Below are 15686 nucleotides of genomic sequence, written 5' to 3'. Positions count from 1 at the left end.
TAAATGTTTATTCAGTATCTTATAATCTTACTGTTAAGCATGTAATTCTGACCATTTATATTTCCTTGATGATACTTTTTTGTGACTATATGGTATGGCATGGCACATGGTATAATATTACCAGATGGTTAATAATAAATATATGTATTATTTAAAATGTGTGATACAAAGGTGTGATATTTATTACCTGTTCCTTTCATGCTGTGTTTTTAGAGAAGAGAGTTTCTTAAAACTGTAATGCAATTGCAATTGTATTATTTTTTGTTTTCAAGATCTCTTAGCCAGTCTTGGCTAAGCTGTATAATTATAATAATGCATTGGCTAGGGAATATTCTAGGATGGGATCTACTTTATAATGAGGCCCACTGTATTAAAATACATCTTTGTGAACCCTGCCAGGTTAGATTGCATCATACCTCTGAAAAGTGGTATTCTCACAAAGGTAGAAAGGTGTGTGTATGCACAGTAAGTTTTAGCTGTTGCTATTCATAGTTGTCTAGGTATATGCAAAGATTTCCTTTGGAGGGGGAAGCTATGAAGTGGCTGTCTTCAGCATGGCTGTGTTCCTCCCTTTCTGAACCCATTTCTTTTTCCTGACTTAACACCTCCCATCCATTCACCCTTTTATTTAGAAAAAAAAAGTTATCTTGTATCAGTTGCTTATATATGCTGGCAATCTATTTTAAGTCGACCAAAAGGAATGTTGGACTAGATTCTTGGATTATGGAATGTCTTAAATGTAATTGCAGATTTGATTTAATTGTGTTTGGAGGCCAGAAAAATTACAGTAGTACAGCAGACGAGAGCAATCAGACTCTGCTTGTTTTTCTCTCCACCATTTTACCGATCAGGACAAATAGTCTAATAGCAGCTGAAAAGCCCTGTTCTCAGTGACAAAGAAGAAAGTCGTGTTGCTTTCACTGTGCTTTGGTGTTTTCTAAGGCTTGTTACCTACCAAGTCACACAATGGAGAGAGCGCCTGCTCATTCCTCTTTCCCCTTTATCTCCAATCATAAACGTGTTTTCTCCTTTAGAGCTGCAGAAATGCGTTTTGTTTCGTTGACAACTTAATATTGATTTAAGTGAGTACTTCGTGAACTACTTGCCATAATCCCCTTCGTTTTAGAAATCTTGTTTGCTCCTATTCCTGGATTCCTGTTAGGATAAGCCTTTTTGTCAGCAGCTCTTGCTAGATTTTGCCTTCCTCAGAAGTTAAATTGTTTGCAGCCCAGTTCACCTAGGCTGATTCTTCTGGAAAGCCCCAGTTATAGATAGTTACAGAACTTCGGAATTCAGAAGAAGTGGGCCTGTGGGGAAGCTTTTTCTAGTTTTTGAGGTCATGCTGTGCTTTCTTTACCATAGTGCTAGAGATCACTTCATGTTAGTGTGCATGCATCCTTGGTGGCTCCCACATTGCTTCTTTAAACATTTTGTAGATGCATTGACATTCTCGAAGGCAAGGAATGGTTTTTTGTTTTTTGTTTTTTTCAGTCTTTACTAACCAATTTGCTAGCATACTTAATGAGCCATGGTAGTCGTAAGCAACTTGACAGTCTATACCTAACTTTAGGCAGTTATTTCTTTCTCCCTCTATTGTTATCTTGCTTTCTGTGTTTTCTCTTGATCTTTATTTATTTTTATTTATTTATTTATTTGTATACTTATTTTGAGACATGGATTCTCTGTGTAGCTCTGGCTGGCCTCAAACTCAGAGCTCCTCCTGCCTCTGCTTCCCAAATGCTGGGATTAAAGGCGTGTATTACCACAGCCTGGCTTTCTCTTGATCTTTAGTGAGTAAGTAAGTAAATAATTGTTGTTACTTCCAATATCAAGACTATTGACTATGTAGTATCAAGAAATTGATGCCAAGTAATTTTACTTCCTTCCTGGGCCCTGCGAGTGCCCTTATACAGAATGTAAAAATTGTTCTGAGCTCTGTTAGCTTTATTTCTTCTGAAAGCTCAGTAATATCAAATGAAACCTCATTTTCATTCTTTTTTTTTTTTTTCGAGACAGGGTTTCTGTGTGTTAGCCCTGGCTGTCCTGAAACTCACTCTGGCCTCGAACTCAGAAATTCACCTGCCTCTGCCTCCCAAGTGCTGGGATTAAAGGCGTGCGCCACCACTGCCCCTCATTTTCATTCTTACTATGCAGCTAGTTATTGACAGCACTTCTGGGAAAGATGTACCATAGTATGATGGTTTTCCAGTAACTCCAGTGCTATACTGGCTGACCAGCGGGCCCTTGGGATCCTTTTGTCTCTGCCTTCCAGCGTTGGCAGATGCTAGGAATCCAAACTCAGGTCTTCGTGATTGGCAAAAAGAATTTTACCTCTTGTTGAGCCCACTCCCCAGCCCCGGAGTTACTTTAATGAGTTCTTGATAGTACAGATGTTGATAATGTATAAGGAATTTAATATTCATTTTTAAAGTATCCTATTTTCTATGAAGGCCACATGGTTGTTTTTATAACTTTTCTGGTGGTGTTAAAAGTACTATCTTGCTGGGTATGATGATGGTGCACACCTTCAATCTCAGTCCTCAGGAGTTGGGGCAGGTAGATCTCCGTAAGTTTAAGGCCATCCTGGTCTACACAGTAAGTTGCAGAACAGCCAGGGCTATATAGAGAGACCCTGCTTCAAACAAAGCAAAACAAAAATACTATTTTAATTACTTCCAAGTAACTAATTGGTTTCAGCTTTTGTTTCTCTGTGGGGTGAAGGGGTAGGGAACTAGAGGAGTGAGGAGGCAGGGAACCCTGGGCTCTGTATGTCAAAGGCACAATCTGCCATGAGCTGTACCCACATTCTCATTCCCCCAGCATATAAACTCCTTCCAGAGCTCATCTGGTAGGGAACAGATTATAATTCAGAGAATTCAGGAGGCCTTACACAGGGCTATTCTAAGCTGTTGGAAGTATCCATTTCTCTTAGTTTTTATGTGATTGCCTATATTTCATCCATACAGTCTTCCTACACATGGCTTCTCATATTAGCAGAAAGTTACACAATTGCAACAGTCTTTATATGAATACATAATTCACTCACAGCAAGCTTTTTGCTGGCACCTCTTGATCTTCCCCCACGCCTCCGTATGCTGTGCGCTGCACTTCTGTTAGTCCAAGTGTGGCTTAGAAGACTGCCGTGGGAATAAAGCGAGATAATAAATATGTAAAACTGTCACTAGTATTTTTCTGCTGATTTGCAAGACAAAAGGTACATATAGTTAAGATGTTTCTTTCAGAAATCTTTGTTGTATATGTTTGTTTTAAATGAAATCCAGCAATAGACAACTTAGGCTCTAGTTATGAAATTTTGACAGTCCTTAGGATTGATCTAAAACTGAGTGCTGACTACATTCTGTTAATGTTGTCTTGAAACTACCTTTGAATCCAAGAAACACAAAGTGGCAACATATTATTGACTTACTGGATAAACAATTCAAGGATAAGAGGATTAATGCGATAGTACAAGGTCTAGCTATGTTTTTATGGGTGATAAACTGACTGTGCTTTGGCATTTTAAAAACTTTGATGACTATTAAGCTTTGCTGGCACCCAAAACTTCATTGCTGACTTGCATTGAGTTATTTCATAGAAAAAAATTCTTATATTCAGCAAATACTTGAGAGCCTACAATATGTCAGGTAATATTTTTTGAATTTAGGAATGTATTTCAAAACAAAACTCTGTCCCCTTTATGTAGTTTATTTTCTGACAGAGAGGTACACGTTGGGATTTGTGGGACAACAAATAAGCTCATAAGTAGACAAAAAGGAGATTTGTAGTCTGGCTGTGGTAGCGCACACCTGTAGTCAGTTCTGATGCTCAGGAGGCGGAAGGAAGAGGATCAGGTGTTGAAGGCTATCCTTCTATCCTTGGCAACTCTAGGCAGTTTGAAACCAGCTGGTTCTACATGAGACTGTTTCAAAAAACAAAATGAAGCAAAGCCAAAAACCTGTCCAAGAAACAAAAGTATTTCTTTAAAAATTATTTTTTGATGTATTTTATGTACATGAGTGTTTTGCCTGCATGTATGTATGTGCACACTGTATGTGCCTGATGGTTAATAGGGATCAGAAGATGTGTTGGATCCCTTGGGACTAGAGTTACGGATGATTCTGAGCTTCTGTGTGGGTGCTGGGAATCAAACCTATGTCTCTGCAAGACACAAAAGAGCAACAAAAATTCTTAACCACTGAGCTGACACCCCAGACCCTCTTTTTAAAACTGTTTAGAGTCTCACTATGTAATTAAGGCTATTTTAAGAATGTGTGCTCTGAACCCAAGCTGTCCTTGAACTTAAGATAGTCATGTCTCAGCCTCTTGAGTACTGGAGCTAAAGACATGCACCATCATGCCTGGCTTCAAAGAGGAAGTTATATAGTATGTTTGAAGATAATAAGTTCAGTGGAAAATGTCAAGGAAAGCAGAGTAGGCCTGGGAAGGTGGGCTGAGGTTTAATACAAGGGAGAGCAAGGCAGACCTCAGTTGTAGAAGGTGGCATTCGAACAAGAGTTGGGAGAAAGAATGAGAGTGCATTCCTGTAGAACTAACACACTTGTGTGAAGAATGTACCTTGCTTATTTAAGAAGTAGTAAGAGGTCAGAGTTACTGGAATAACTCAAAAGAATTGAAAGCCAGTGGGAGATGAAATTCCAGAGGGCTTGGGACATGGCCAAAGACTGTTGTAAAGGAGTTTTAACATTTTAAAGGAAAAGGAAAGCCCTATTTAAGTTTCAGTAGCCAGAGCTAAGTGACCTGATGGAACAGGTTTGTGTGTTTATTTGTTCATATGTGCATGTACATTTGTATGTGTGTGCACACATGTGTGTTCATGTATGCATGTGGAAGCTGGAGGTTGATGTCAGCTGTCTTCCTCAATTCTGTCCACCTTATTTTTTTGAGAGAAGGTCTCTTAGTGAATCTGGAACTTAGTCATTTGGCTAGACTGTCTAGCCAGCAAGTGTCAGGAATCCTCTCTATTACAGGGCGCTTTCATTATGGACAGTATTGGCTGTCTAAACTGGGCAAGTACTTTGCCAACCAAGGCCCAGTTCTTCTCACATCTTGATAGGATGCTTTAGTTACAGTACAGAGAATAGACTAAGAGACGAGGTAAGAGAACTATGGGGGACAGAGTAGTATCAGGAGAGCAGATAAAGGGGTCAGATTTTGAATGGTTTGAAAGTAGCTCAAATCTGATGTGTTTTACCCTGCCCCCAATAACAGTGGTGGTGATTAACCCAAGGCTTCACATATTCTAGCAGAAATTGCACTACTGAGCCACATCATAAGCCCTTGGGTTTGTTGATATACTGAATGTAAAATGCTGGGGGGAAAAGGAGAGAGAGATGTCAATGGGAAAGAGAAGACCCAGGTCAGGAATTCATTGTGTGGGATGCTAAGTTAGAGGCAGATAGCAAATGTTGTCAAAGATTTTGTATAAGTAATTGGATTTGTGACTCTGGAGTTGAAATGAGGCCCTAGGGCAAATACTGTTCATGATAGCCATATTTTATTTTCTTTTTCATACACAGCAAGTTAGCATTTCTACTTTGTAGTTAGGTAGGTGTGATGGTTTGTATATGCTTGGCTCAGGAAGTGGTACTATTAGGAGGTGTAGCCTTGTTGGAGTAGGTGTGTCACTGTGGGTATGGGTCTAAGACCTAGCTTCCTGGAAGTGAGTATTCTCTTAGCAGGCTTCAGATGAAGATGTAGAACTCTCGACTCCTGCTGAACCATGCCTGCCTGGATGCTGCCATGTTCCCACTTTGATGATAATGGACTGAACCTCTGAGCCTGTAAGCCAGCTCCAATTAACTGTTCTTATAAGAGGTGCCTTGGTCATGCTGTCTGTTGACATCAGTAAAACCCTAACTAAGACAGTAGGTGTGATCAAAGAATTGGGTTCCAGTTAGTAGGATATGGACACAACTGATGTGTACCATTTCTAGATGTGGCACATATAAATAGCTTCCGTTCTAGCTGGGTATTGATGGCTCATTCTTTTAATTAATTCTAGTACTTGGGAGGTAGCTGCAAGCAGATCTCTGTGAGTTCAAGGGTAGCCTGGGCTACACATAGGAACCCTATCTCAAAAATGTTCATTTGAGAATTTAGGCTGATAGAAAACTTATTTTTAACATGGCTTGGAATGAAGGTATAATAGCTATCATTCCAGTCCCAGCAAAAGGGAGGGAGCATGAAATAGAATGAAGGATATTTGTTTTGTTTTTGAGATAGGGTTTCTGTGTGTAGCCCTGGCTATGGAAATATAGACCACTTTAATAACTGGTTGAATTACATATTATTGTTAAAAAACTAGGAAATAGACCTCAGTGCATTCCTTTTGTGTATTACAGCAGTTGTGACACAAACAGAGGACAATACCTGTACTCTGGTTCTATGCCATTTGAACCCTCCATCATTCAGAACTGTAAATCAAATAACTCTCACAAAATTGGTTAAGAGATCAGGAACTAGATTGGGACAAGTGAGGGAAAACAGAATCAAGAAATTATGTTTTTAATTTTAATTAATTATTTTTGTTTGTTTTTGGTTTTTGTTGTGTTTGTCCTGGAACTCAATTTGTAGATGAGGCTGGCCTTAAATCCTGCCTGTCTCTGCCTCCTGAGTGCTGGGATCAAAGGAGTGCACTTCCATCTAATTAATTTTTAAAGGTTTTTGAGAGAAAGAATTGTTCTATGGTTCAAATTGACTCAGATTCATAATCATCTTTCTTAATATTATAGGTGTTGGAATTGTATGCATGTGTTCCCATTTAGCCTCAAGCAAAAATAAATCTTGTTTGGTGATGAAAATCATAAAGTTGTAAGAGGCTAGAAAGGAAATATTAGAGCAAAACACCAACTATTTCCAGAAGGATAAGAAGTGCTGAAGCAGTGTTTCTGTAAAGGCAAAAAGAAAACAGGGTTAGTGTATAAGGAGGAAGGATGGCTTCAATACGCTCCTCTATGATAAAACAGTGTCTCAGAGCCTGGGACAGTAAATGCTGCAGGCAGTGCTGGTGATAGCTGAATCTGCTCAGGGTCTGTTTGGCTCGTGTCAGGTCTTCATCTCAGAGTAGAAAGTTTCATCCCAGAGGATCCTGATGTTTCAGGAGAGAAGTGAGTGTTACAATTCAGCACAGCCCAGGAGAGAAGGGAGTACAACAGATAGTAAAGTTGGTGCGCAGTGTTAGCCTAGGAGAAGCTAGGCAGCACTGTGGGCTTCCTAACCTTTGCTGTCGCATCTGCACAGTTAAATGTAACTTGACAAGCCAGTTTAAAGGCTCGGTATGAGTCACTCTCATTTTGACTCAAATAAAACATGAATTATTACTGCATGAGGTATCTATAACTCTTCTGTCATGGCTTTAAGCAAAATTGTGAGAGATATGGTGACTGATTTTTCTTTTTACGGAAATTTCTCTTCTGGGAGTGGTAACGTATGCCTTTAATTCAGTATTCAGGAAGTAGATGCAGGTGGATTTCTTTGAGTTTAAGGTTAGCCTGGACTATGTAGTGAGTTCCAGGACAGTCAGGACTACATAGAGAGAGACTCTGTCTCAAAAATGAAAAAAGAAAATTTAAAAAAGGAGAAGAAAAGAAAAAAAGAAATCCTATATTTTATGTAGAGCAGCATCCTTATCATTGCAGTTTGTCTTTTATGCTGTGCAGTGAAGCAGTTCCCTGTATTTTTAAAAAATTATTTATTTATCCTATGTATATGAGTACACTGTAGCTGTCTTTAGACACAACAGAACAGGGCACCAGATCCCATTACAGATGGTTGTGAGCCACCAAGTACTCACTGGGAATTGAACTCAGAACCTCTAGAAGAGCAGCCAGTGCTCTTAACCACTGAGCCATCTCTCTAGCTCCCTTCCGTGTACTTTTTTACACTTCAAATTGTACTTGGTTTTGTTTACACTTTTCTTATTGCCCAAAACATGAATCCCACCTCTCCCCTCTCTGCCCTCCAAACCTCCATGCTTCAGTGACCTACCATCTATTGTAGGAAGTATCCTTAATCCCTTCCTAAGCCTGCCCAATTAGGTGACAGACAGCATCCTGTATCATTTTATTCACCATATTGCAAGTTTGTTTGTATTTTTGTTTTCACTTATCATCTTCCTCTAGACTAACACTTGTCAGTCACTGTCAGACTTTCTATAATGTTGAAAGTGTGCTTTGTTGCCCAGTGGTAAGCTGCTGCTCCATCTCTTCATTCAGTTCGCCTGACAGCACTGATGCACTAAATTCATGTCATTTTCAGATTAAACAGTCTCATGTAATGAGTAGCTGTTCCATCAGTGCTGTGTGAGAGCATTTTATTTCGTTGCAGTTTTATTTTTAGATCTTTAAACTCTCTCTCTCTCTCTCTCTCTCTCTCTCTCTCTCTCTNTCTCTCTCTCTCTCTCTCTCTCTCTCTCTCTCTCTCTCTGTGTGTGTGTGTGTGTGTGTGTGTGTGTGTGTGTGTGTGTGTGTATGTTCCACTGTGTGGCTGTAAAGGTCAGAGGACAACTTTATGGAGTTAATTCCTTATGCCTTTATGTGGGCTCCAGGGGTTTAACTCAGGATACTAGGCTTGTGCACCAAGTATTTACCTGATCCCAATGCTGAGTTAGCACTAATCTGGGGTGTACTAGTCTTCTTCTCCAAAGTTCTGTCTTTAACTGTAGTTTGCCAGTTTGTTCTGAATTGTGTTGATTTATGCAGCTCTTAAATTCTTCTGTAATGATTGGAGTTTTGTGTTGTAAGAAGTTCAGCTTTTATTAAGTGCTCTTTACCATTCTAAGCCTGGTGTGTGGCACATACCTGTAATCTTAGCAGCATGAGAAAAGTTAGTTAGGAGAATATTAAATTTTGTACCAACCTAGGCTGTTTACAAAGTAAGTTTCCTACCCATTCTGGATTATCCAGCAGTCCCCTTTCTCAAAACAAAAAGGTCCCTTGGGTTGATAGAATATTTTAGTCAGTTGAGGACCCAAGAACCTAAGTTTGATCCCCCCAAAAAAGAATTTAAACCCATACATGTGAACACACACACATACTTTTTCAAAGGACCCTAGCTCACTTACCAGCAATCATGTCCAAGCAGCTTATAACCACCTATAACTCTAGGTCCAGGGGATTTGGCACCCTCTTCTGGCCTCCAAGGTACCTTCACTCATGTACATACACATCCAACATATATACATATTTAAAAATAAATCTTTTTGTAAAAGCCAGGTGTGGTTGCTTGCATTCAGTCCCAGAACTGAGGAGGCAGAGAAAGGTGGATCCCAGAGACTCACTGGTCAGCTAGCCTGACCTACTTGGCAATCTCCAGGACATGAGTGACTCTGTATCAGAGAAGAAGTGTGAGTGATGCCTGAGGGGCCTATGCACACATACGAAGGAGTTCTTTCCACTTTAGAAAGTCTCAGAATTGATGACAGTATCACTTACACAGTATTTGTGACTGAAATGGTTTCCATGGCAGTCTGAAGTTGTGTCAACAACCTCAGTGATTCTTTGTATAAGCACAAGCAACTCTCATTTATCATAGTCACCTGCCCATTCTTGACATATCTTCTTAAAAATGTATGGTTGCTGTAGTTCATAGTAGATACTACTAGCTCTTAAAATTGTATCCAGCTAAATTATCTTTGAAATAGGATTTACAGCAGAGATTGGTTTCTGTTTTTATAATGATGGAGTGGGCTTTGTTTGTTTTAGGCTCTGTCTCTTGTAGGCCAAGCTTGCCCTAAACCTACTATGTAGCTATATCTATCTATATCTATATCTATATCTATATCTATATCTATATCTATATCTATATCTATATCTATATCTATATCTTACATTCTTCCTTTTGAGTGCTGGGGTTACAAGCATGTGCTACCACCTTGGTAGGAATGTTATTTTAAAAGAAAAGAAAAAGAAGGAAAAATATGAGGATCTGAAAAGATAGCAAGAAATTTGCTCTGCCAAAATCTAGGAAAAAGCACCCCTTCCACCCCCCAATAAGTAAATGGAATCACTTTTGTCTTAAGGGCAGTGTGCTGGTTAGTTATTGTCAGCTTGACATAAGCTACTCAAGTGAGAGAATGCTCTCCTCGGATTGACTTATAGGTAAGTCTGGGGGGGGGGGCATTTTCTTGATTGATGTTTGATGTGGGAGGGCGCAGCCCACTGTAGGTAGTATCATCCCTGGACAGGTGGTCCTGGGGTATATAACAAAATAAACTGAGCAAGCCAGGAGAAACAAGCAAGTAAGCAGCATTCCTTCATGGCCTCTTCTTTAGTTCCTGTCTCCAGGTTCCTGCTCGGAGTTCCTACTTTGTTTCCCCTGGTGATGAGCTATAATGTGTGAACAAAGTTCTTTCCTCCCAAATTGCTCTTGCAGTAGAATAGGCAGTGTGCATGTTTTAGCTTTGGTGTCAGTGGACTTCATAAATTGAAGAGTACAAAAGTCAACACCTAAAGCTTATATTAAGTGAGAGTCAAAGACAGTTTCTTTTAGGTAGGACCCTGAGGATTCCATCATTAGGTTTGCCTTTGAAGTAGAACTAAATTATCTACTTTGTCCCACATTTCAGAAATGTAAGACTCTAGAGAAGGTTGACTAGAACAGAGGAATCAAAAGGAAAGTAAAAAAAAAAAAAAAAAAAAAAAAAAAAATTTGGGCCTTTTGGTTTTTCCTTCATATTGACTTTTAGAGCAGTTTTTGTTGTTTGGTGTGTGTGTGTGTGTGTGTGTGTGTGTGTGTGTGTGTGTGTATGCATGCACGCGTACGTGCACGTGTGTGTATTTGCATGCAGTGGTCCTGTAGCTCAGAAGCTCTTTATCCTAGTTCCTAGTTTCACAGATAATACTCTTCCAAGGCTTGGTGGAAGAAAAGGGAAGTCACCTGTGGAGAAAGGCCCGCCCTTACTAGGGAATTGTTACTAATAATTTTTCTTTGTAAATTTACTTATTATTTATTTTTAATCTTCTGTATATGTTTGTGGGTCTGAAATGTGATACATGTGATGTATACCATGTGTATATGAGTGCTTACAGAGGCCAGAAGCCTATATCAGATCCCCTGGGACTGAAGTTATATACACAGTGACCTTCTCCTACCCATGTGGGTGGTGGATATTGGAAACTAAATTAGAAACCTCTCTGCAGGAGCAGCAAGTGGAGCAGCTAATACATTGTTAAAAGTAACCAAGAACAGTTTAAAAAAAATTAAGCAAAATTGCACGTAAGAAAACACATATTCTGAGTCAAAAAAGGTCTTATTACAGTATAATTTAAGATTTATGTAATTCTCCTTGAATATATACCTAAAGGTAATTAAAACAAAACAAGACAGTGTTCACTGTGTAGCCCTGGGTGTTCTGGAACATGCTGTGTAGACCAGGCTGAACTTGAACTCAAGATGCCCATCTCCCTTTGCCTCCCGAATGCTAGGGTTAGAAGTGTGCACCACCACACCTGACTCCCTCAAAGTAAACTCTGAAAAGAAAAAACACTAATGAAAAAGCATGAATTCAAATGCCAGCGAATATGGCAGTTACTAAATTTAAAACAATTGCTGATTCATTTTAAAATGAAGATAAACTATAAAAATGGCTTCATATATTTTTAGAAAAAAATAGAAATTCTGGAGATGAAAACTATCATGTATCAAATACATGAGAAGCTTAACAGATTATTTTTGGGTGAAGAAGTGGTTGCTTAGAAGATAAAGCTGAAGAAATATATCAAATTAAGCCTACAGTCAAAAAGATTGAAAATGCTGAAGAGAGCATAAAAAGATAAGAAGATTGGGAGGTGGGTTGGAGTCTAACATTCAGTCAGTGTTCCAGAGTAAAATATTGCAAAGTTAATATTTGAAGAGTGGGTTCTGAGTGAAAATTTTCTAGCTCTAGTAAAAACCAGCTGACAAATGTAAGAAATGCACTGAATTTTTAACAGTATAAGAAAAAAAACAAGTCTATACCCAGATAGATCATATAGTAAAACAAGGAGAAATCCTGAAAGCAGTCAAAGAACAGAAAGACGTCCTTTAAAGCAACTCTGGGGCCAGGGCAGTGGCTCAGCAAGCACAGGCACTTGGTATGGAGCCTGAATTGAGTGGAGGAAGAAAACAGACTCTTCACTGTGGCCTCTGACCTCCACATCCATGGCATGGCAGCATACGAGTCCATCTACACACAGACAATAAATAAACATAATGAAAACATTTTAAATCGAAGCAACTATGAGCAAGCAATTGTCAATTTAGAATTGGTAAATATCAGGAGTACAAATGTAGTTCAACAAATCATCAGCCCTTTGAAATTATGAAGTACATAATTAAAGTAAAATGTCTGAGGTGCAAGGTGGAGGCAAGAGCAAAGAGGAGCATGCATCAGTGATAATTGCATAAAGCACTAACGACCCTTAATGGAGATATACAAATAAAGGCAGTGTTCTAAGACTTTTATTTGGGAGAAATAGCAGGTTTTCCAGAGTGACTACCTCTAGTCAAAGTTGAACTGTGCATTGGAGATCTTGTCCTTTTGTAGGGCCAAACAAACCATGAAACAAACAAACGTAAGAACTGGAAGGGTGGTGAAGCCTAGCATGGGCTCAGTCCTGGCACCACAGAAGATGGGGAGGAAAGGGAATAGTGTGGTGTCTGCCCAAGTGAAGATCAGAGGAGGAGGGAGTATCAGGGGTTTTCCATAGCATTTGTATCAAGTGAATTAATAGTAAGACAGTTTCTTTGTTAAATATTTGTACTGTTGACAAAGATACCTCCAAATATGGAACACAAGTATGCTTTCTTTAATTTATGTCTCCAGTTCTACTAATTTAGTCTTCTAGAATATCACAGAACAATCTTTCTCTACTAATTTCTTATTTTTGTACTCTCATTATTTAGTAGGTAGGCACGCAAGCAAATCTTTAGATATGCCTTGACACTAGTAACTTGTACTTTGCCTTCATGTGTATATGTATCCAGGTCACCCCAACTCCAAACTAAAAATACCTCTGCTTGACTTTACTCTGGTCCTTTTTTTTTTTTTAAATAACCACGGAACTGAAGATGCCGTACATGCCAGGCATGGCCTCTCTTGCTGCTTTTGACATCTGTTTCTGATTACTTAAAACCTGCGCTTACAGAGTACTCACTTAGACCTTACTTCTTGACAGTCTCTGTTTCTAACCACTTTGTTCTTTTAACCATCAGGCTACCTGTGCACTGTAATGAGTATCTGCCTGCATTTTCTGAATTTCTTGCTCTTAGTTATTTGAGTGTTTCACTAACATCACAAAGTCAGCAATTCAGTTCTAAACCCAGTTATCTTTGCCTTTAAGTTGAATCTCCCTGTGTCCTGGCAAACTTATCACTTACTAGAATTTACGCTGGATGCTGCATAGTAGGATCTCTGTTCTGTGGTCCTGATTTCACTATAGAGTAAGCACCCAAATCCTTTGACTTACCATCTGCCATGATGCTTCTATTTTATTCATCTCAATCACTCTAGTTTAAGCCCTGATTATTTTTCTCGTAAGACCCTTTTATTTTTGTTTTGCCCATAGTTTACTTCTATTTTTTGATCCATTATACCTATTTTCTGGTCAGCCTTAAGCTTTAGCTATTAAAGCTTAAGGAATTTAGTAACATGGTAACACCCTGTTGTTTACAAATTAAACAAAATGTATTCACCTTCACTCCCCAAACTTTCCTGATCTAAATAATCACAGTCCCGTCTGTCTTTGTTCTTCTTCCTGTGTTTTAGTCTGGCACAAACCTTACAATAACTTTAGAGTTCTGAACATGCTGAGCTCTCCTGTGATCGATTTACTTTGTCGTTTGGTTTGGTTCGGTTCGGTTTGGACTTTCGAGACAGGGTCTCTCTGTGTAGTCCCGGTTGTTTTGGAACTCACTCTGTTTCAAGGCTGGCTTGAAACTCAGAGGTTCTCCTGCCTCTGCCTCCCAAGTGCTGGGATCACTGCCCAGCTATTTTCTGTAGGCTTTGCTAATATTTTTAACACAAGGAGGACTAGAAGTAGAGTAATTCTGCTTAAAATAAATCTTTCATGGAGTATTATTTGGACTACAGATTTGTTATTGAAAGGGAAGAGAATCTACTGCTGAATGTTCCTCACAGTCAGCTGATCTTGGGGAGAGAGGGATGAGGCTCTAAAGGACCTTATGGACATGGATTTTAAAGTGTAGCCTGTAGAATAGCTGAGAGGCTTATGAAGAGAGAAGGGAAGATGAATACAAAAGGCAAATAGTATGCAGAAAAGGTTGTGGATGGACTTTATATGCTTATGTAGGGGTGCTGACTTGCTGGGACAGTTGTGTACTCTAAGGAGATGGCTCAGCAGGTGTACTGGCTGGTTTTGTATCAACTTGACACACGCTGGAGTTATCACAGAGAAAGGAGCTTCAGTTGAGGAAATGGCCCGAGTCTAATGGGATTGAGTACCATCGTGACCCGTCTAAGTCAAGCAAGCCAGTAAGGAGCACTTGCTGGGGAGCACTGCAGAAGAAAAGGCAATGGTTCAGCAGTGGTTAGAGTTCAGGGTCACTCGAGTAGATGGACACGCCAGTAAAGAAGACACCCAGACTCTGCTGAAGGACCTTAACTCCGATCTGGAAGATAAAGTCTACCTTGCAGGACATAGCATCACCCTGGCGGACATCCTGCTGTACTACGGCCTCCACCGCTTTATAGTATTAGATGCTTTTATTTCAAACCTAAAAATCAGGAATGTGTGGCCTGGAGAGATGGCTCAGTGGTTAAGAGCATTGACTGTTCTTCCAGAGGTCCTGAGTTCAATTCCCAGCAACCACATGGTGGCTCGTAACCATCTGTAATGGGATCTGATGCCATCTTCTGGTTGACCTGACAGTTCAAGAAAAGGAGAAATATCTTAATGTGTCTCGCTGGTTTTGTCACATTCAACATTACCCAGACATCAGGCAACATCTGTCCAGTATTGCCTTCATCAAGAACAGACTCTATGCTAACTCCCACTAGAAAGCCCCTGCTGTGCAGCAGCCAGAAGTGTAATGGAAAATGGATCTTGGACCATGGTACTAATGTAAATTAATATGGCATCATTGTTTCTTTGTTAATGTTGGTAGAATTTTTAAAGTGTAAGCTCAAGTCTAAATGTTTTATTTGTCCTGTAGTTGAGGCTTCGTAATTTTTTAATGTAAAAATCAGCTGTTATCCAAACAAATCAGGATCAAATTACAAATCTTGTTTTTATGAACAAAGTTGATTTTGGTAACAGTTGCAAATCAGTGGCTCAACTTTAAAAAAAAAAAAAAAAGCCCCTGTTGATGTCACATCTCACTGTTTACTTTTTTCATGTTTTTAAAATTTATTTTTCTCTTAGATATTTATTGTAGTTTATTTATTAAAACCTATGACAAATTATGTTGAGGAATCAGAAAGGGAAGTTAGATATATTTGTTCTCAAAATATTTATGTGAGCTAGTAAATGTGGTTTTAAAAATAAAGAATAAAAAATAAATAAAAATAAAAAATAAAAAAGACTCAGCCATAGGAGATCGGGGCACAGGGAAGAGTAGTGGCGGAAGCTAGCGAGTTGGAACTATGTGAAAATGCCATAGTAGAAAAGACTGGGAATATAAATGCTCAGTGGTACAGTGCTTTTCTTAACCTGTGTGATGCCTTGTGC

General features: G+C 39.2%; 1 protein-coding gene and 1 pseudogene across 7 annotated transcripts in view; both read left to right on the top strand.

The window, feature by feature from the left end:
• Braf (B-Raf proto-oncogene, serine/threonine kinase) overlaps positions 1–15686 on the top strand; it is a 123475-nt gene that overhangs the window by 3556 nt on the left and 104233 nt on the right. The window lies entirely within an intron of this gene.
• On the top strand, positions 2515–15054 carry LOC110296433 (annotated as a pseudogene).

The sequence above is a fragment of the Mus caroli genome, chromosome 6 (assembly GCF_900094665.2).
Source record: "Mus caroli chromosome 6, CAROLI_EIJ_v1.1, whole genome shotgun sequence".
NCBI lineage: Eukaryota > Metazoa > Chordata > Mammalia > Rodentia > Muridae > Mus > Mus caroli.
This window is presented reverse-complemented; position numbering and strand designations above follow the sequence as displayed.